A 22,458-nucleotide genomic window follows, 5' to 3' on the forward strand; every position below is an offset into this window, starting at 1 on the left:
ATATATATATATATATATATATATATATATATATATATAACTGAATCACTTTTCTGTACACCAGAAACTAACACGACATTGTATATCAACTATACTTCAATTTAAAAAAAAAAGAATTGGGGCTTCCCTGGTGGCGCAGTGGTTGAGAGTCTGCCTGCCGATGCAGGGGACACGGGTTCGTGCCCCGGTCTCGTGCCCTGGTCTGGGAGGATCCCACATGCCGCGGAGGGGCTGGGCCCGTGAGCCATGGCCGCTGAGCCTGAGCCTCCAGAGCCTGTGCTCCGCAACGGGAGAGGCCACAGCAGTGAGAAACCCGCGTACAAAAAAAAAAAAAAATAGAATAGAATAGAAAGAAGAAGAGATGATGGATATATACAGGGCATAGTTCAAAAATGAGATGACAAAATAATAGGTGGGGTGAAAATGGAGATAACAGAGCTAAAACACAAATAATCCCATTTGAAAGCTGTTAATGAATTAGAAACATCCTGGGAGCAAAATTAAATAAGATAGAAATCAGTATTATTGACACAGAGGGAAGAAGGCTTAGGATGATACAGAGAGAAAAATAAAGAAGTTACAGAACAATGGCAGATATATTAGAACTGAAAAATATGATCCAATATAACTTATTGCTCAGAAAAAGTAAATTCAAGAGAATAGAAAATAACATCTATTTAAAATATAAAGATATTTCTCTGAAATAACAGTAGAGTGAATCTCTGGACCAAAAGATCATCCTATACTCACTGAAGTGATAAGTTGGTACACTGATATATCCAGCTTAAGCTACTTCAAGGATACAGAAAACATTCTTTAAAAATCCAGGGGGGAAAAAAAAGTCCTCTGAAAGAGTACATTTGTGTATAAAAGAAACAGCCTTCCTAAAATATTTTAAAAAGACTATGTCAAGGATATAGAGGCTATAGTAATGAGGGAAAGAAAAAGAGAGGAGAGAGAGGGGGAGAGAGGGAGGGAAGAGGGAATGAAGGGAAAATCTGAAGATGAAATCCAGGCCACCAATAAAACAATGGAAGAGGAAAGTGGAAGAAAGTGGATGAGTGTTGATTTCCTTTAAGCGGAGAGTTAATCAATAAAATTTAAATTTGAAATAGAGTATTAAAAAACATAATTACTCAACCTCTTAATATTTTCAATTTTGTTTCTTAAACTTACTGAGATCTTTTATAAACTATGGCTAAAATATTTATTGAAATATTTTACATGACTAAAATAGTTATTGAAATTAAGTTATTCCTTTATTTTTACAATGTTATATTCTTTTTTTGTTAAATTTAAAAACAATATAATTATTTTTTGACAGAGAACAGGACTAATTTAATTCTATTTTGACAAAATTGTATGTGCCCCTCTCTTTAGCTGGCTGAAGTGCTCCAAGTAAGCGGAACTGTAAAACTGGCTTACTTTTATCTTGCACAGCTTTCTTTTTTCACACTCTCCAGTGCTTTATTCTCCTTTAAGATATGCAGTGTTCTTTCCACTTTTTTGTTTTCTTAAAAAAGTTTACATATATTTTATCTTTGAAAAAATGTGTATGTTGTATCTGTAAGCAACATTTATACACATACCTAGATCTATATCTCCAACTACTTTATATTTTTAGTAAAGTATATTTTAAGAAAAAATTGCAATTAACAGAACACAATCATTATTTCACAGGAAATAAAGTTGGTAAAATCCCCATTTTACAGATGAGAAAATAGTGGCTTGCATGTGTTAAGTAACTTGCCAAATTGTTAAGCATCCTAGGCAGAACTTTACTCTAGATCTTCTTATTTTAAGCATAGGGCTCTGTTCTCTCATGAACACCTTATATTTTCTTATGAATAATATTTGTAGAACACTGGCTCATTCATGGAAATATTCATTTAAAAATATTTTTTAAAAATATTATCAGAATGAAAGGATTTTTCAGGGGCTATTTTGCTATTTTATTTTACCCAGACATAGGACTTTAGAAAGCAGGGAAGGCATAGCAAACAATTATTTTAGTTGGTTAAACAATAGCTAGAAGTTATCGTCTACCTTTATACATTAGATCGATTATACAGAATATTTATATTAAAGAACAAAAACCAGCAATAAATACTTTCTGAAATATTCATAATTATATGAGAGTCTATATGGAATTGACTTAGACACACAAAGTAAAAGAAGTGTCTATTGATTAAGAAAATATTTCTTTTTTATTTGCATTATTGGTATTTTTAACACTTAACTGGATGGAGTACAAATTGAGGTTTACATTTTCCCAAAATTGTAAGCATATTATATTGCAACTTTTGCCAATGCAAGACCATTTCCAGCAAAAGTCTCTTTAGAGCAAATGTTTAATGAGCTGGAGGTGAATAAAATGTGGAAAAGTAAAGAAGCAAAGAATGTTACTTTGTAAAAGGAAAGTCTGTGTAAGGAAAAAAACAGAGCAAGTACAATTCTCAACACTTAGATTTCTTTGCATTTGCAAATTTTCGTTAATAAATACTACATAGCAATGTTGCAGGTCACTGGTGCTAGCTAATACAGTCTGAACTGGTTTTAGGTAAGACGCATGTTTAGCTCTGACAGTCTATCACCTCATAATTTGTTACCTAGCTCCTATCACTCATTCCAAGTCTAAGAAAAGTTCAATATAGAATTTAGATGGATTAAAAACCAGGAATTCTGGCTTCTAGCCTTGTGAGATGGCAGGCCTGTCATTAAATATCTGTTTTGTATTTCCTCATATTGTAAAGTGAAAATATGTAATACGATTATTTACAGACCATTTATTATATCTGTCAACTTTACAGAATAAATTTTTAGACATTTTCTGATATTATCTAAATATTATTTAGTCCTGACCCTCTACTAAGCATCTTCTATCCTAGATAATTTTGTCTGTTTACTCAGGTATTCTAAACCTTCTCATTATAGAAAGTCTTAATAATGTGCTAATACCTGTTAATAGCCAAAGTAGTGATGTATAGTTGTATTTTCCTTCATTTCAATTATTTCTACTCTATCAGTTTTAGTCTAAGTGATGATCCTCTAAAAAAAAGCTAGCACAACAATGGCAAATTGTTAGCGGAATGTCTAAAATGGTAATTATTCAATAAGCATTAATTCTTTTTTACGTCTCAACATTTGATGCAATGGAAGATCAGTTCTAGAAGTAATTGACAGTTTACACCTAGCAAGCGTTTCTATAGCATTAGGTCAATTGCTCAATCTATTCAAAGTAAACAAAAAAACAAAAAATGTCTTGATATATCCATATAAATCAAGACTTTTTAAATGGAAATTTCTTTAATTAAAGGTCTTCTTCTACTTCACTGAGCCTTTCAGAGAAAGGAAGTGAGCTAACGATAGCTTGTTCTATTCAACAGTCTCTCTATAATTTGCAACCATGTGTATCAACCCTACCCTACAGCCTATAATAAATTTTACCTTCCATGCTGAAATTCTCTCTCTCTCTTCCAAAAGTTCAAAGTGGTACTCACTAATTTGATGGTGGTACTCAATAATTATCTAAAATTGGTACTTCCTTTTTCTTTACACCATGTCCTTGAGTAGCAGGGAAAGCTACTAGATCTCTTAACAAGTCTGGTAATCCTATTTGTATTGAATTTCATCTCCTAGTATATTGTTGTTTTCTAGCGGCTGTATTCAAGTCATTGATATGTTTTAAACTTAGTTCTCAGAAACATGTTTTCTGGACAAAGGTTCTTACCTGTATAGAACACTTTATATGCAGGATTGAATAGAAGGAGTGAAAAATTAGTTTTTAAAGGTTTATGCTAGTAATTTAATGTTTGAAAGGAGGAAGCAAAAATGAAACTAATTTCTTCATTCTATATTGTATTAAATTCTATTCCAAGTACTCCTACTGTAAGATCTCCTGAAGTTGACTCTCCATAAATCAGCTTGCTCATACAATGAGAATGACACCACGCAGCCAACTCCATTATCTGACTTCTTTGCTACCTTTGTATATAACAGACGACTGTAAATGCTTGGGTCCAGCACTTTTTACTAAAACATACCATTAATAAAGTGTTAGAGAATTCCCAAGACAGGATATGTGAAATGCTTTGCAATTAGATATAAGTAATTCCTTTATAGGACAATTCAATGTATTTGGTTTTCAAAATAAATGAATCCTCATCCCAAATATATTTCACAAAATGTAGTTTTCCACTCTCTAACAGTTTAAGTATATATTCATCTGTAACCAAGTGAATAAATATTACTATAATATTATGTATAAAGAATACAGATTAAATAAATTTTAAAATAACATATGTATAGCACAGAGAACTGTATTTAATATCCTATGGTAAACCATAATGGAAAAGAATATATAAAAAAGAAAGTGTATATGTATACACATTATAACTGAGTTTTATATATATATATAATATATATATGTATAACTGAGTTACTTTGCTTTACAGCAGAAATTAACACAACATGGCAAATAAACAATACGTCAACTAAAAAACAAACAAAAAAATAAAATAACATGTAAACATCAGTCATATCATCTCAATTTTTCCTAAACCATTTGAAATAGACAGAGGTATGACTAACTTCACTTTCAAGAAAAGAGACTCTAAAGTTCAGGTTGATTAATCTGCCAAAAGTCACATAGCTAGATTAGATGCTTCCAGCAAGACACCCGAAGGTTATTGCCAAAATTTTGATTATCTATTATGTAACAGTGATTATGTGCCAAATTCATGTATATGCTTGTGAGCATGCCTATGTTGGGGGGCGTAAATTTCAGGTTTTGTAGGGAAGTTGTGCTGGAAAGACCAGGTACAGACAGGAGCAAATGCTCACCCATTCCCTTTCCAAAGCATTAGTTTGTGATCATATACTTCTTGATTTGCTGCATGTAGGGAATTACAGTATACTTGAATGGTATCCACAATGCATTCAATTTCTTAAACAACTCTCCTATTCCAGGAACATTATGTATGTAGACTACTACAGCCTTTAAAGTGTAAAGACTGTTCCTTATTTATCCTGGTCTTTTTAGCCCACAGAAAAGACACCTAGAATATATTAGATATTTAATGAATGAATCTGTAAAACTTTCTCTAATATTTACAGCAAACCGACAAATGAGGTATCATTTTCATTTAGCTCTTAGGAAAGTGATTGATAAGGCTTGACTTAAAAGCCCATGCTCTTCCCATTAAACTAAGCTGAGACCATAGATCTGGAGATATTTTGGAATCTTTTTTCAAATCTGTGGTTTTCACCCCAAATAAATGCTTTTTTGTCAGTTTATTAATTGCATTCTCTGTTTACGTGCATATACAAGCCTCTGTTATTCAAAGCCATGGGGAGACATCCTAGTACATGGTCATGTCTCAGGGCTGAATGGAGTCGAAGGAGAAGGCATTTTGTTATGTTTTCATTAAGTTTTGTTTGCAAGGCAAAAGAGTTCTATAAGCTTTCATTAAGGCCCTTATTTGAAATAACCCAGATTCAAGGAGATATTTTATACAATAAGGCAGGCATTTGGGTGTAATATGATTTAAGAGTTTTGTGAAAGTAGGCCAGGCCTGAACATTCTCTATCTCTTCTTACATAAAGAAAGCCTTTCTTTCTGAGACAAAGCCAGAAAGAACATCATTTTAGAAGGAAAAAATAGATTTTTCTGATTGATCTTCAGTGTTTTTGGCATCTTTTGTCCTTTTGGTACATGATTCTTAGCATTCATTTTGCTGTGACTGAAAATAACCACAGCTCTTTAAAAAAAAAAAACTTTTAATTAAAGCCTCCCATCCATTATCTTGTATGAGACCTAAAAAAACCCCCCAAATCCTCACAAAAACAAAACAACATCCGCTGCTAGAGAATAAAAATTGAAAACCTAAAAGGACATTATATTTTAAATATTTGCAGTTATGAAATACCCCTCAGATGTGTCAGGAAAACAAATCCTAAAATGAGTGAAATGGGAGAGCTTGTATGATATAACAAGAGGGCAGTAATGTTCTTTTCCAGAGAAGCGTCAAGTTTAAGAAGACAAGGCTAGTTTCCTGAGTTCACAAGGCATTGACTAGACCTCCCATCTAAACTTCTTGACCTCTGGTCTAAAACCAGGAAGATTACCCACCCAGGAGAAGTGATGGGTCTACACATATTCTCTTTTTACAGAGAAACCTTAGCATCATCATGTAATGATTTTTGAAAATAAAATCAGGTAATAGTATAATATTAGGGAAACTAGAAGTTCTTGTGAAAAATAAAAAAGTTTGTCTCTGTAAGAGTGAAGCTACCGATCCACTGTAGAATAATCCCCAGTTTCTCGTGATCAGGCAGTCAGGTAACCTCTGAATAAACCTGAGAAAACCACCCGAATGAGGGTTAAATAGATTATGAGTCATATGTTTCCATTGGCCCACTAGGTTACTTATATCATTTTGATTTCTTTGTGCTTAGATTAATTCTACCACTCTTAACATACAGTACTTTTGATCTTCCTCTCAGTTTTAACCAATTCTCCAGTTTTTCACTTACTACTAATGCAATATTTGTTCCATTCTATAAAACCATTCCTCAATTCCTCAATACAATTTTTGCAGCAATCACTTTGTCTTCCTTGTCCTTAACTGCCATGCTAGATAAAAGAGAACACTATAATTCTACCTCAGTTTTGTATTCTCAGCCCACTTGGACTGTATGTGTATATATTTGCTGCTCCAGTTCCCCTCTTCATCAGTCTTACCTGTTTTGCCCCAAGAAGAACACTCACTTGCACTTCATCACCGGGTTGCCCTTACCTTATATGACTTCTGTGGGGTTTTAGAAATGAAGAGCCAGAAGGAGATGTGAGGGTAGGAGGAGAGAGGCTGGGCTATTTTTTGTCTTCTTTGTCTCCATCCTCTCTGTCAGCTAGTTTTGCAGTGGCTGTGCCTTGTTACAAAGGCTACCACTCCTGTCTGCGATCTCCTGTACTGTGGCTGTATATCTTGCTAGGTTCTAGCAATAGCTTCCCTCCCCATGCTTCATTAGACCCAGGGTAGGAATGGCTTTTTGTTGTGGCTGGTCCTTAATACGCATCACCTTTCCTTGTTAGCTCCTTTAACCTTCCCCACCTTGTAAATGGTCATTAAATTCTTCGATATTTCCCCTTTGAATGTGTTACCTGCTTCCCACTAGGGCTTCGCAGGACATCCCCTGTTGCATATAAAGTCAGACAGTAATCCAGGGTTTGTTTTGTTTTGTTTGTTTGCTTTTTCTCTATAGGAAGACATTCTCCCAATTCCATCTATGAAACAGTCCCCTTTGATTTGTGGTGCCACTTTGAGTTCCCATATATTCCTGGGTCTATATCTATGCTTTGTATTCTATGTCATTTTTCCTTTCATCTTGCACAAGTACCAGACTCTTTTGTCTTTATGTTTTAACACCTTGCAGGGTAACCTCACCCTTGTTTCAGTCAGGATAGATTAGATTCTGCTGTAGTAAGAAACACTACCAAAAGAGATTATCATACTAAGTGAAGTAAGTCAGAGGAAGACAAATATCATATAATATCACTTACATGTGGAATCTAAAAATAAAATACAAATGAACTTATTTACAAAACAGAAAAAGACTCACAGACATAGAAAACAAACTTATGGTTACCAAAGAGGAAAGGGGTAGGGGAAGGGATAAATTAGGAGTTTGGGATTAACAGATACACACTACTATATATAAAATAGATAACCAACAAGGATGTACTGTATAGCACAGGGAACTATATTCAATATCTTGTGATAACCTATCATGGAAAAAAATAAAAAAAAATATATATATATATATATATATATATATATATATATATATATATATGTACATATATTCAATTTGCTGTACACCTGAAACTAAAACACTATAAATCAACAATACGTCAATAAAAAAAGTTAATTTAAAAAAACTGAAAGATTTTATTCTTTCTCACTGTACATATCCAATAAAGGTTGGCAGGGTCTCTGCTCTGTTTAGTCACACCATCTCAGGCTGATGGGGAGTCACTATTTTCCCCCTTGCTGACTGCCACGTCTGGAGGAAAAGAGAATTCTACAAGTCTCACACCAGCAGTTAAATGTTCAGTCCAAAAATGGCACACATCTTGACCATCCATGACTCATTGGCTAGAACTAGTCAAAGGGTCAACTGTGTAACAAAGGAGCCAAACAGTCTGGGAGTCAGAGAAACAGAAATAATTAGTGAGCAACACTAATGAACACCAAAACTTTCTTTGCTCCTTTTCAAAGTTGACTTGGATGTTGAAAGTTCTCTATTATTTCATATGAATGTTCGAATAATTATATTGAGTTCCTCAAAAATATCTAGCTGGTAATTTAATCAGAATTTTATTAGATTTATATTTTTATATTTAAATTGTTTCACTACAAAACACAGAATGAGTCTACATTTATTCAGATTTCCTTTTATGCCCTTTAATAGAGTCTAAAAGTTGCCATGGATATCTTGGTTATTGTACAAGTTAAACCTAAGATACTGTTTAGTTTTGATATTATGAGTGATATTATTATTTTTGTTGCTTTGTTGCTATTGTGTATTTATGATTAATTATTGGTGATCTAGAGTAATTCTTATTAGTTCTAACATTTATCTGTTGATTCCATCAGATTTTCTGCATACATATTCAAATTGTATACAAATAATTTGTTTTATTCTTTCCCTTCCAATCACTGTACCTCTTACTCAATTTTCTTTCCCTATATATTAACCGAGACCAATGCTACATCAAATATTAATAGTAGACATCCTTGTCAATCCTGATCTTAAAAGGCATGTGCCAAAATTTCACCTATAAGTAAAATAATTTTTAATATAATCTTTACAAAATTAAGGAAAGGCCCTACCTTTCCTAATTTGCTAGGAACTGTCATCAAAAACAGATGTTTAATGTAAATCAAATGATTTTTCTTCATCCATGTAGTTTAATTTATTATATTAGTGAATATATTAAAATTATGTATTAATCTGTCATAAAGATAGTTTTCCAATTTACATTATTATAAACAAAGCTAAAATAAACATTTTTTACACAACTCTTCACACATGGATAAAAGAATTTAGCTAGAATATAGTAGAATATTTAGGATATGTTGGAATCATTAGCCAATGATTAATCAAACATAATGCAAATTTTCAAATTTAGTTGTTACTGTCAAATTAGTCTCGAAACAGTTTATACTAACAATTTAGGTACTGCTTTTCTATCAGCACTATAATAATTTTGTCACACTTCTGCAAATTCTGAATTTTTTTAAAGGACTTTTAGAAAAATAATATATACATACACACACATACTGAATCCTGATCCATTTCTTTTATATGCATAACAAATATCTACTTTCAGTCTTCATATTGTTTTTGTTTATGTTATAATTTTTTGAACAAAAGTTTTATTTTAATTGCAATGTGGTCAAATTTGTTAGTTTTTTACACTACAGTTTTGGTTTTGTGTTTAAATAGTTTTGTTTTTTTGTTTGTTTTTTAACAGTTCTTTCATGTTTTGCCATTAGGAAGAAAGTCTCTATTTTCTTCTAAAAGTTTTTCACTTTAGGTACTCAAAACATCCTCAGTTACTCTTTATTGCTTTTTTACAGTGTGAGGTAGTAGGAATTTATTTTTTTTTGCAGGCAGCCAAATTTTCTTTAATCATTTCTTTATTTGCAATGCAAGTTTTGTTATAAATTAAGGTTTCATATACAGGAAAATATTTTCTGGTCCATCTGCTCTGTTTCATTGTTCTACTAGATAATACATGTGCTGTACCACAGTATTTTGTATACTATAACTCTCTAATTAATCTTGATAACTAGGAATAACCCTACTTTATCATTTTTATTCAAAATTTCTTAGCCTTTACTTCCTTTATATAAATTTCAGGGTCAGCTTTCAAAATTTCACTACAAACTTTTAGTTATTTAATTGAACTTTCATGGTATTCCCATATTAAGTGGGAAACAATTGCAATCTTTATGATATTAATCTTTATGACATGCTCTATATGCCTATTCATTCAAGCCTTCTTTTTGGAATTTCAACAGTATTTTGCAATTTTCTCATAAAAGTGTGAGTATTTTGTTAGATTTATCTCCTGGAATCTTAGACTTTATCTCTACTGTGAAGAGTTTCTCTTTTTAAATACTGTTTTTGAAGTGGTCATTATAGGTGAAATAAGAAGGCCATTATTTCCTGCCTTGATTTTTCTATTTTTTCTGACTCTGATACCATTTCACCAGCTTTATTTTGAATAATAATTGTGTGATGTATATATTTCCACTTCTTTTATTTTCAACTCATCTGTGAGACTTTTACTTTAGGTAAATTTTCTGTAAATAGCAGGCAGCTAGATGTGTTTAACTACTTGGATGAAATTTCTCTTTTCATTAGGTGATTTTAATACATCAACAAGTTAGAAGTAATTTGGAATTAATTTTACTTTCTGTTTAACTCCTTTGTTTTAAAACTGCACTTTTCTGTATTGTTTTCCTTCTGCCTCCTTAAGGAATGCTTTCATCTGTAAGTAACAGAAAAACTTACTTAGAATGATTAAACAAATAGGGATTCATTTCTTAATATAAAAGAAATCCAGAGATTAGCACAGGTTTGTCATTTCAGTAATGAGGCAGGCACCCAAGTTCTTTCTTTCTTTCTACTGTGTCGTTTTTAGTACTTGGTTTTTTTGCCCTTTTTGTCTAATGGTTGCAAGATGCATGCTACATATCCAGGCATCACGTCTACCTTCCAGACACAATAATATGGGTCAGAGAGAAAAGGATTTTACACCACAGGGTTCTCACAAAAATCAAATTAGCTAACATAGTGCTCAGCATGTTTAAGCTCTTGACAGATTTAAGTTGTTTACATTTCCTCTTTACTATAATGGAAATCATTTCTTATTATCCAATTTTTATAAACCCCAAATCATTTTGATCCCCAAGTCCAGGCAGTATATCGTACCCTATCCTTCTGGCAGGAACTTCACACTGATACCTCCAGAGTGTACCAATCACTAATTGGTTTAGGTGAACAGTGCCTCCTGGAACTGGGCTTTACTCATCTTACATACATGAGCAGCACTGACCTCAGGCTTCCTAGTAAATGAAGCATGCAAGATCATTGATACTCCTGATAAATACAAACACAATTACTATTAAAGTTGAAATTATTAAGTAGAGAATTTAGTCACCTACCTTCAAAGAACAAAAAATAGAATGTTCTATGGACTAATTGCTACTGCTTGCCACCACTTCTGAAAACCTGCTACCAATTTTACTATTTCTGATTGACTGAAGCTAAGCCCTTTTCTAATCAAAAATAGCTATCATTTCCCCAAGTGCTTCAACAGCAAAATAAAAGCCTCCTATATTCTCTCTATACTCAGTTTACACAGTGATACTCTGAATAAGTAGTTAATATTAGCTCTCTTTTAAGTCCTCATAAGTCAATCATTTTCCTCAAATGACAAAGATAGTATCTGGTACAAAAGCACTTGGCATTATTATCCCCCAAATTAGTAAATTAGACTTTCTTTGGTTTCTTTTTTAAAGGTTGAAATTATAGGAAATGGATGAACCATGATTTTAGACTGGCCAAAGTATATTGAGAATATACTACTAGGTATTGCAAAGATTGGCATGTCACTTTAGCTCACAGTAAAATAATCCTTGAAATCAGACTCACATAAAAATGCTTCATCAATAGTGGATTGACATGAGTAAGTTTTCTGAAAAAGAAGAGTAAATTATTTTTAAATAATCAAAACACCAATAAATATTTTAAAAATTAAATAATCAGCGCTTTGAAAAGAAAGGCAATGACCTGTAAATTTTTAATTGAAATTTACCCAAATAATATTATCTTTTTCAAAATAAATTGATGTATTTTATTTTTATTTATTTTTGGCTGCATTGGGTCTTCGTTGCTGCACGCAGGTTTTCTCTAGTTGCGGCGAGTGGGGGCTACTTTTTGTTGCAGTGTGCGGGCTTCTTATTGCAGTGGCTTCTCTTGTTGCGGAGCATGGTTTCAGTAGTTGTGGCACATGGGCTCAGTAGCTGCGGCTCGCGGGCTCTAGAGCACAGGCTCAGTAGTTGCGGCGCACGAGCTTAGTTGCTCCGTGGCATGTGGGATCTTCCCAGACCAGGGCTCGAACCCATGTCACCTGCATTGGCAGGCGGATTCTTAACCACTGCGCCACCAGGGAAGCCCTATGTCAGTTTTAAGAGGACTGATAATGCAGTAGTGCATCCAAGATTGTAAATCTATTGTGGTGATATATGTTTAGCCAGAAGAAGCCAAAATAAAAAAGAGTAAAATGTTGAATTTCTGGAAATAGTCCCCATGCCACATTGGAAATGATATGCTAAATGAATTATCCATTAATACTTGATGAATTTTGAAACTTTTTTCACGTTATTATAGAATATCAAAACACATTTCAGAAATTTATTCTAGCCCTCGCTCTGTTCTGTATTTCATTCCAAGCAAAACTCTTCTACAGTTTCTATGTAATAAGTAGTTACGATACTTATTTTTATTATTATTCCTATTAGTTACATTCTTTATTTAAAAAAATTCCCTTTAATACTTAGTAGAAATTTTTCTAGCATCTATTTAAGAGGTTTTTGTGTGTGTTTGTTTTGCCATATCCCTGACTGCTCCATTCAGATTCATGGATTTCAGTACATTTTTGAAAGTATACGCAGATATATTCTAACATAAATCTCTTATTTTATCTTTCCAGTATCCCTTGTCTTCTTCTACCACTACACTGGGAAGGTCTGCCCCCAAATCCAAATGGGTCTGTTAGGTTGAAAACCACCATATTTCATTTTCTTTGCCAGAGTGATTGTTCCAGAGGTGGGCATCTGAGCCACGTAGGAAAAAGTAGAGTGCTTCACTTAGGATATTTGAGACATATTCTCTCTTTCCCTTCAGTCAAGAGCTTAAAAGTGGGTCCCAGAACACCTGGGAGCTCTGTCCCTGGCCTCATGGAACAGCCTGAGTACAAGGTTAACTTGCAGGGAAAACTGAGAAAAGAGTTGAGAATCTAGAACAGGCTGGAGGCTGGTATTTCCTGAGGCTATTTCCAGCTATGAACTTCTCAATTATAGCAACCTATAAACATTCTTTTCTTTTAAGTTAGTTTGTGTTGTTATCTGTCTCTCAACAGCGAAAGATACTGCCTTATATAGGTATAGTTGAGGAAATATCATGTTAAAAAATTGCATCCTGGATGTAATGAACAAATAAATGTCAAAATTACTCAATATTGTTTTCTAAAAATTTAAAATACTTTAGGTAGTTTTAATGGAGTATAAATAATATGTAGTAAGCACTCATGTAATGACAGGTCAGCTTAAGAAATAAAACATAAATTCAGATGAAGCCAATTATGGAACCCTTCCCCAACTGCGTCCTTCTCCCACATCCCCAAAGTAATCATTATTAATTTGATGATTATATTTTAATACGATTACTATGTATATATGTATCATCTAAGCACTTCTCACTACACTGGACCCTAAACCTGGTCTGAGACATCATCATCTGTTCCCTGGATAAGTGCAATAAACACCCAACAGTTCTTCCTTCTTCTGCTTTTCTTCCCTGCAGAATAGTCTCAAAAGAGTAGTTGGGATGAATCTTTTAAAACTTAAGTCAGACTGTTGCATTCCTTGGCTCAAAACCCTCCAACAATGTCCCACACCACTTTCAATAGGAGGCAAAGTTCATGCTGTGTTCTCCTAGGCTCCTGTTCCTCCTCTGACCTCCTCACCTCTGCTCTTCCTTGCCACACTAGCTCCCTTTTCATTGGACGTGTGGGGCTCATTTCTCCTTAAAAACATTTTGTTCTGCCTGGACAATTCTCCCCCCAGGTATCCGCGTGGCTCTCTTTCATCTCCTCCAGTGTTGACACAACTGTCTCTCAGTGAATCTTTCCCAGAAAACACTATTCCCAACTTTTTTTTTAACTGCAATTGCCCAGAATTGAGCTGCTCACACTCCTCAATTCATAGCCCACAAGCACTCAATCAGCATTGTCTCTGCCAGGATCCTTCTTTGTATAGTATTTAATTATCTTTATAGTTTTCCCTTTCATCCCAATAACTTCAACTCATCACCCTCCCAACAGCAGCCACCCAATCTTGTATATTTACTACAATCCTTTCAATCCAACTTCCATATATTTGTTTATATAAATATTTACATAATGAGGTAGCTATAAAAATGTAGTATTACTTTGTATTTATTTATTTTTAATGGAAATAATATTGTGCTATAAATCTCTTTCTTGATTATGACAAATTATATGCCAACAAATTTGACAACCTAGAAGAAATGGACAAGTTTCTAGAAACATACAGCCTAGAAGGGAAATAGAATCTGTAATTTAAAAACTCCCTACAAAACAAAACTACACTAAAATCTGATACATTTGGGTTGGCCAAAAAGTCCGTTCGGATTTTCCATAGCATCTTACGAAATATTTTTTGCGTAAATATTCACTTCAATTTCACAGGTGTATTACTAGGCTTGATTTATCCTTTAGTCTCTTGGAGTCTTAATGTCTTGATTCAAAAAATATTTATTGTGTGGGTATTTTGTAGAAGTCTCAGTGCTAGACATTGGGAATATCATAAATATTATAATATCTATTTTAGAGGGTTATTGTGAGAATGGAGCTGCCAAATTTTTAAAGATCCCAGCAAAATGTTTAGCAAATAAATATCAGTTGTAATGTTGTCGTGGTTATTGCTGTTAAGGAGGATGTGCTGGGTTTTTTTGAGAGGATGAGTCATCAAGTAGAATGGATAATATGTATATGTATTTATTTATTCAATAGCAACAATGTCACAATAAAATATGTAAGGTAAAGCCCTGTTACTGCTACTTAGTATTTCATACACCAGTGATAGTTGTCTGTGCGCCAGAGGGTTATGTAAATTACAGGAATCACAGTGGTATGTTATTTAATGGATAAGAAGCATCTTCTGTGATAACAGTCTAAAACTGCATTTGCTTGGTGCAGGAAAATACTCAGATGCAAAAGATGACTTGAGTAGATAGCAAAGCATATTTTTAAAATAAAACATTTAAACAGGCAAATGCTTCTTTTCTACAATTGTATTGTCGCAAAGCAAACAGTAGAATATATTGATTTTTTTAGAGACCAGCAGTCACTTAATAAAGCAGTGTGGACTTTCCTCAGAGTGTATTATCTCATGTCTGGGTTACTTTCTTGCCTGTAAAATTGGTTCCTTTAGGGAAAGTGTTACTTGGTTGAGCAAGGTCTACTTTTGTGAAATGTGCTGTTTTTGTGGGGTTTTTTTTTTTTTGTCAGTTCTACTCTTTTTTACTTAAATGTAGGGGTTTTTTTCCTGTAGAAAGTTATATAAATTTCCAAATGACTTTCTGGATAAAATAAGTCAGAATGTTTCAGTTAGAGAAAGTAACTAATAATCTAAATGGTAGAAAAATGAATTATCTTCAATGAATTTTGCATTTTCCAAAATTCTGAAATTTATTTCTTGCTGGGCATTTAGAAAATTCATTTTGACTTTTGAGTGAAATGAAAAAAAGGTTAAAACTACTTGGTAGTTTGAATTCTACAGCATTTTTTCCCCAGAGATTTTGTATTTTATTGTTATTGGTTACAGTTAAATTTCTTAAAAGTGAAAAAGCTCCTTGTGTATAGCATTGGTGCTATCAGAATATCTTTAATGAGTATGTTAAACAGAGTACTTAGTTGCAATAACTATTACTAAAAAAGCTTTAAGAGAATGGATATTCATAATCATTTAGGGTAATAATAGGAAATTAGTTATTACAAACTGCCACTTTTTTCTCATACTTGTTAACACTGATCATTATCCCTCATTTTTTATTTCCTCATATATCAAAAGGTTGAATCATTTTACATAATTTTATGACTTCTTTTTCAAAAATCAATTCTCCCTTGGCCCAACTCTTCACTTCCCCAAACCCTTAATAAAATTGCCAAGAAAAATCTACTGTCAAGTCTTTTTATATGTTTCTTTGGTTCTTTATATTCATATTTCTCAGAATAATTTTGTATTGCCTTCATTAATTTATTGATATTTAAATTTTGGTAGATGAAGAGTTAGCCTTCCTCCACCTTGACATATAGTTATGACATATAGTTTAATCTTGATTAAACTAATATTTGGAATTTACATTAATGTGACTAATATTGTTCACTTCTGAGACCATTGGGTATTTCATGGAGATCTCAAAGATTTCTTTTGTGTTTTATCCTCAAGTTATTAATTACTGTGTTTTACAATTTGCTTTGCTTTCTATGTACCTATTCCTAACTGTTCCCAAAATTTCCAAGAGTACTCAACCCCTCTGAAGACCATTTTTCACTTGGCTAGATACTGACGCCTGTCAATTCCTCTTTTCCTTCCCACACTAACACCTCACTCGTCATCCACTTGCAGCTAGAACTCACCATATCTGCTCAGATTTTCCCACGTGTTCTCTCTGCCTGCTGCATGACTACTGTCTTTAGAATCTCCTCATTTCACCATTGATGTCCCCACTCTTCTTTTCTCTACCCTTCTTGTCTCTTGGCTCCCAAGTTGTGTGTGTGTGCGGTGGGGGGAGGGGTCAGTGTGTGTTTGAGTGTGGTTTACTCTCTATGTTGGTGGAACATACCCTCAAGTAACTTCCAGATAGGTAGCATGGAGACCTAAAATTTTTTGAGAACTAGACATCCCAAAATGATTTTATTCAACCCTTATACTTAATAGATAGTTTGTGGATAGAATTTTAGTTTATACTCTCTTCCACTTGGAATTTCAAGGGCATTACCCATGACCCTCTTTTAAGTGTCTATTATTGCTGTTGAGACATCGTATGGATTCTTATCCTTCCTCCTTTGTATGTAATGTATTTTAATTAGGTTTATGGGAATATCGGAATCTTCTTTATATCTCTTGCTGTTTTGAGTACAGTAATTTTATGGACGTTTTTAATATCAGATAGAACAAGATTTAAAATGGTTTTATAAGCTACATAGTACCTATAATGTAATTGATATTAATCTTAGTTAACTGGCCATAATCATTAACAATGTTAGTTTTCTTTCGAATAGTTGCAGCTAGTTTTATAAATTTATTCTTCATGCAATAGCACTGTAACCATTAACGTTAAAAAATCTTGGAAAGTACAATAGGCAAGAGTCAGTTGATGTTAGATTATATATCTGTAGATTTTAACCCACACTGTTTAATTAGTTGACTCTGGGTGAATGGTGTCATTGTTCTATGTCTCTGTTTCCATAACTTTAAAATCAAAATCATTATTCTATGTCTATATCCCCTACTGTTTTGTGACAATGAACTGGATAATGTAAAGGCATTTAGAACAAAGTAAAACTATATATCTGTAATATTTATATGTCTTGTTTTGTTAATTTTCTACAACTATGCTAAGAGAATATTCTTAGTTTATATTCATTCACTACCCTTTGCTATGTTTTAATGTCCTTATCTTGATTCAAAAGCCTCTCTCCCATAAATAAATCAGAGCACCAACTCCCAACACAAGCAGTTTGGGGACTTCCAGGCAAAGACGACATTTTCAAAGAATATTAAAAACTGCCATTAGAGATATGAATCCCTGAAAGTCTAAAATATCCTGGGCTTAAATTTAGCAAATGTCAATTCTTTGATGTGTGCTTAAGGCTAAGAAACAGTCAAGATCTATTCCAGAAATTTAATTCATTTAATTCGTTTTTAGTGGTCAATTAATAACCTCCAGTGATGCATCTGTCTCACAGTAAAGACCCAGAATTATTTTTTGTTTCAATAATAGACAATTCTTAGGATATGCTTTCAATGTTAAATTACCAGTCAGTAATCCAGGACTAGAAATCAGTAGCACTGAATTTTAAACTCAGGCCATTTAGTAAAGCATAATAAGGTCTAGAAAAGACATCCTTCATAGAGGGGAGGCATTACTATACAAGGGATCACATCAGATTTATTCTGGGAAGAAGAGTAGTTTGAAATACTGTAATAAATATATGTATCATCTTTTCAAAACAAACTGGAAAATGTAGGACCTTGAAAACATCTTTTCTGGTGGAATGCCAAAGGCAGAAAAAGAAACCATTTCAGAAAACATGAGTTTAAAACTCTTGGGGAAAATCAGGTCTGAAGTATTCACTTACATGATACAGGCGATGACTGGGACAATAACCGCTAGCATTTATTGACTACGTGCCAGCCACAGTGCCAAGCGCCTTACACTCGTTATTTCCATCAATCCTTGCAATACACTGATAAGGTAAAATACTACTGTTATTCTTACTTTTGTAGATTAGGAATCAGAGACTTAGAGAATATGAGTAACTTGTCTAATATCATACATATAAAAATTGTCATGTGCACACTGGCGTATAAAGGTATACCATGTCGGGCTTCCCTGGTGGCGCAGTGGTTGAGAGTCCGCCTGCCGATGCCGGGGACACGGGTTCGTGCCCCGGTCCGGGAAGATCCCACATGCTGTGCAGCGGCTGGGCCCGTGAGCCATGGCCGCTGAGCCTGCGCGTCCGGAGCCTGTGCTCCACGACGGGAGAGGCCACAACAGTGAGAGGCCTGCGTACCGCAAAAAAAAAAAAGAAAAAAAGAAAAAAAAAACCAGACAAAATTTACATCATACATATACCTCAAGTCCAACACAAGGTTAAGTCCGTATTTCTATGGGGACAAAACAAAATCTTACACTTTAAATTGGTATCTTCTTCTTATCTGCTTAGAACAAATAAATTTCTGTCTGATTTGATAATTTTCTCCCCAACCTCTGCCTATATGTTCTTCTTAATGTAAAATTGTTCATAAAGGTTTTTTAAAAAAATATCTTTATTGGAATATAATTGGTTTACAATGGTGTGTTAGTTTCTGCTGTATAACAAAGTGAATCAGCTATATGTGTACATATATCCCCATATCGCCTCCCTCGTGAGCCTCCCTCCCACCCTCCCTATCCCACCCCTCTAGGCGGACACAAAGCACCGAGCTGATCTCCCTGTGCTATGCAGCAGCTTCCCACTAGCCATCCATTTTAAATCTGGTAGTGTATATATGTCAGTGCTACTCTCTCACTTCATCCCAGCTTCCCTTTCCCCCAACCCCGTGTCCTCAAGTCTGTCCTCTACGTCTGCGTCTTTATTCCTGCCCTGCCACTAGGTTCATCAGTACCGTTTTTTTAGATTCCATATATATGCGTTAGCATATGGTATTTGTTTTTCTCTTTCTGACTTACTTCACTCTGTATGACAGACTCTAGGTCCATCCACCTCATTACAAATAACTCAGTTTTGTTCCTTTTTATGGCTGAGTAATATTCCATTGTATAATGTACCACATCTTCTTTATCACACTTGTAATAAATGTTTAACATTTACTCTTCTCGCTAGATTGTAAGCTCCATGAGGGCAGTCTGTCTTAATCATTGTATGTAGCACAGTACTTGGCACATAGTATTTGCTCAGTAAATATTGTTGTCTGACCATAGTTTAAAAGAAAACTATGTTGAAATATTATTTTAGATTTCTTTTTAAAATTTACTAATGATATGAAAATTTTATTACATGAAGAGCATAGTGAAAAGGTCTTAATGAAATGATTTATAAAATGAATCTATACCAAGTGTTTTGTCTCCTTATTTAGCTATTTCCTTTGATACAATCAGTACCAATTTGTTTTGTGTTTTTGTTATACTATTTCAAAGGAGGGGACTTTCTAGTGCATTAATTTTAAGTGTACACACTACATCCTGTGAAAAATAATACAGAAAAGCACAGAAAGGTGAAAATGAAAAAGAAATTTTTCATAGATTTTGAAGACTCGACTAAATAAATGGAGAAATTTTGTGTTCCATTTTAAAGCTCCTACAAGTATAATGTATATTTACTTGGTATCTAAGTAAAATTTCTTCACTTGGGACTTTAATCATCACAGTACTTCACATAGTACTTCTTTGTTTGTTGTTAGACATGGATGCTTTCTAACTCTGGCACGTGGCTAGGCCTAACTGAGATACCCCTCTCTGTGGTATGCTACTGTTCATGTGGGAGCAGGGACCCTGATACAGCCAGGGCACTGCTAGCCCACTGGCAGCCTCTCTGAGGCCAGAATATCCCTGTAGCTTGTCCAGGGTATACCTGCTGCATTTTGAAGTATAACTTTCCTATAAAGGTTTAATATTTATTGCAGTTTTCTTTTTCATATTATTAGCAAACTCTTATGTATCTCTTATAGAACTACTCATAACTTCACATAAATGTGTTACTTGTAAATTTGCTTATTGTCAAAATCTCATAAGTAACTCAGTCAAAAATAATTTGTCCAAAATATTGCTGCCAAAAGGGTATGACTCACATTACATTACATATTCCATATGGTTCCCATCCTCAACTCCCACCCCTCTGCCCAGTAACTAATCTGAGATTAACTGTTGATAAGGGTCAGTTCACTAAAATATAAACACATTGACTCATAAGTTTAAATAAAATATAAAGTAGCCTATGACTGACTTCTTCTTGGAAAACAAGCATGTTTTGTGTGGGACTGATAGGAAATAAGAACGTAGCATTAGGATGAACAATTTCTATTCTTTTCAAATGTTAACATCTATACTAAAATAATTTTATTTATAAACTTTAAGGTTAAGAGAAAGATGAAGTTAAGTAGCTAAAACTTTTGGGAAAAAGCACCCATGAATTGCTTCTCTGTATACATGAAGTATAGAGTCAGATGAAAATCAATGGCCATTACTTTAATATAAGATTATATTGTTTATTCATTCACTTAAACATTCTTGAAGCAACTTTATGGGCAAGGCTTTCTGCTAAGTGCTGGGACACCAAGATGCATAAATCGTAGCTCTGGTCTGAGAGTTGTTCAGCCTTATGAAGGAGACAGGCACAGAAATAGGTAAATTTAAGTCAAAGAACAATAATAACACAAGATGAAAATTACGGTATAAATAGGCACAGATTTTGTGAGTGACAGACAAGTATAGGAGGAGAAAGAGGGAAAACTGAATTCAGGGCGTATGTAGTTTGATGCATCTATGGAATTTCCAGGTAAAGTATTGTACCAGCCCTATGCCTGTGTACCCTTGGATGCACCTTTGGTCTTTCTCTGCCCTGCTTTCAGAAGAGCTGCTCCCTAGCATGTTTTCCAGCCTCCCCTGTTAGTTGGCTTCCAGCTAATTTGACCAGGCCCTGGCAGAGACTGGAGAAGGGGAGGAAGGGAGAAACTGGGATATTTCTCCCCATCCTTGTCTATCTCAATATATATTTCTATCTTTTGTTGTGTCTCTTCCTTACCTGCTGATCCCAGCAGACAGGCTTATCTTGGTTTCAGCTCTCCCTGCCCTCCAGCCTTTAGGGACAGTAGCTTTCTTCTGCTACCTCCCTACCCCCTGCTGGGTTTCTCAGCATCTTCCATACGTATATAATAATTGCCAGCCATAAATGTCCTATTTTTAAAATACATATATTTTTAATATGGTTTCTATTTTCTTGGTTGGGCACAAATGCCTGGTGGATATTTGAGTCTGAATTCCAGGGAGCTTGGATGGCAATCAACATATAGACAAGAGTTGATGAGTTTATGCAGAGGGAAGATGGGTAAAAGGAATGGTGGATTGAGGATGGGACCGTGGGACCATGGCAACAAGTAGAGGAAGCACAGTCTTTGAATGAGTTCAAATAAAAATTTTTAGTAGAACCAGAAATATGTGATATCTACTTAAGTCCACTAGGAAACTTAAGCATCACTTAGACCCAGCATTTTTCAGATCAGGTTTCTAAAGATAGAAAGATCAGGTCACCAGTCAAGACAAGATTTGAACCTTAAATCTGGGTTTCCTATTTCCTCATCGAATGTCCATGTGGTACCATGCCATTAACCATTCTTTTTAATAGCGTGTGATTTGGCATCATTTTCATGGATTCAATCACTTGCTCTTACCTTGTGTGATGTTTGCACTTCAGTTTCTTTTCATGTAAAACCAGGCACCTTCATAGGTAATTGTACGAATTAAATGAGATAATATGTGAAAAGTACTTAGAATAGTGTTAAGTACTTAGAATAGTTAAAATTATTGAGAGTGTAAATCATGATGTATACCAGTGCTATCAGATATTATCAAAACATTAGGAAAAAATTTTTTTAAACGAAGGAAAAGTCATTGTGCACCTTAGAGATACTGATTATGTGTGGAAGAAAAGGATATTTTTTTGCATTTTGTAATACATTTATAATACTATTTAATAAAACAAAGTTTAATTTCAAATTAAGTTTTCACTTTAGAAGTTAGTTCAGTCATTATTTTTTCTATAAAAAGATTTTTACACCATTAGTTTCCTCTTAG

General features: G+C 34.0%; 1 protein-coding gene across 1 annotated transcript in view; it reads right to left on the bottom strand.

Moving 5' to 3' along the window:
- Positions 1 to 22,458, bottom strand: part of PCLO (piccolo presynaptic cytomatrix protein) — a 364,389-nt gene that overhangs the window by 11,959 nt on the left and 329,972 nt on the right.

The sequence above is a fragment of the Monodon monoceros genome, unplaced genomic scaffold (genome assembly GCF_005190385.1).
Source record: "Monodon monoceros isolate NGI ecotype Baffin Bay Population unplaced genomic scaffold, NGI_Narwhal_1 Super_Scaffold_2, whole genome shotgun sequence".
Classification (NCBI taxonomy): Eukaryota; Metazoa; Chordata; class Mammalia; order Artiodactyla; family Monodontidae; genus Monodon; species Monodon monoceros.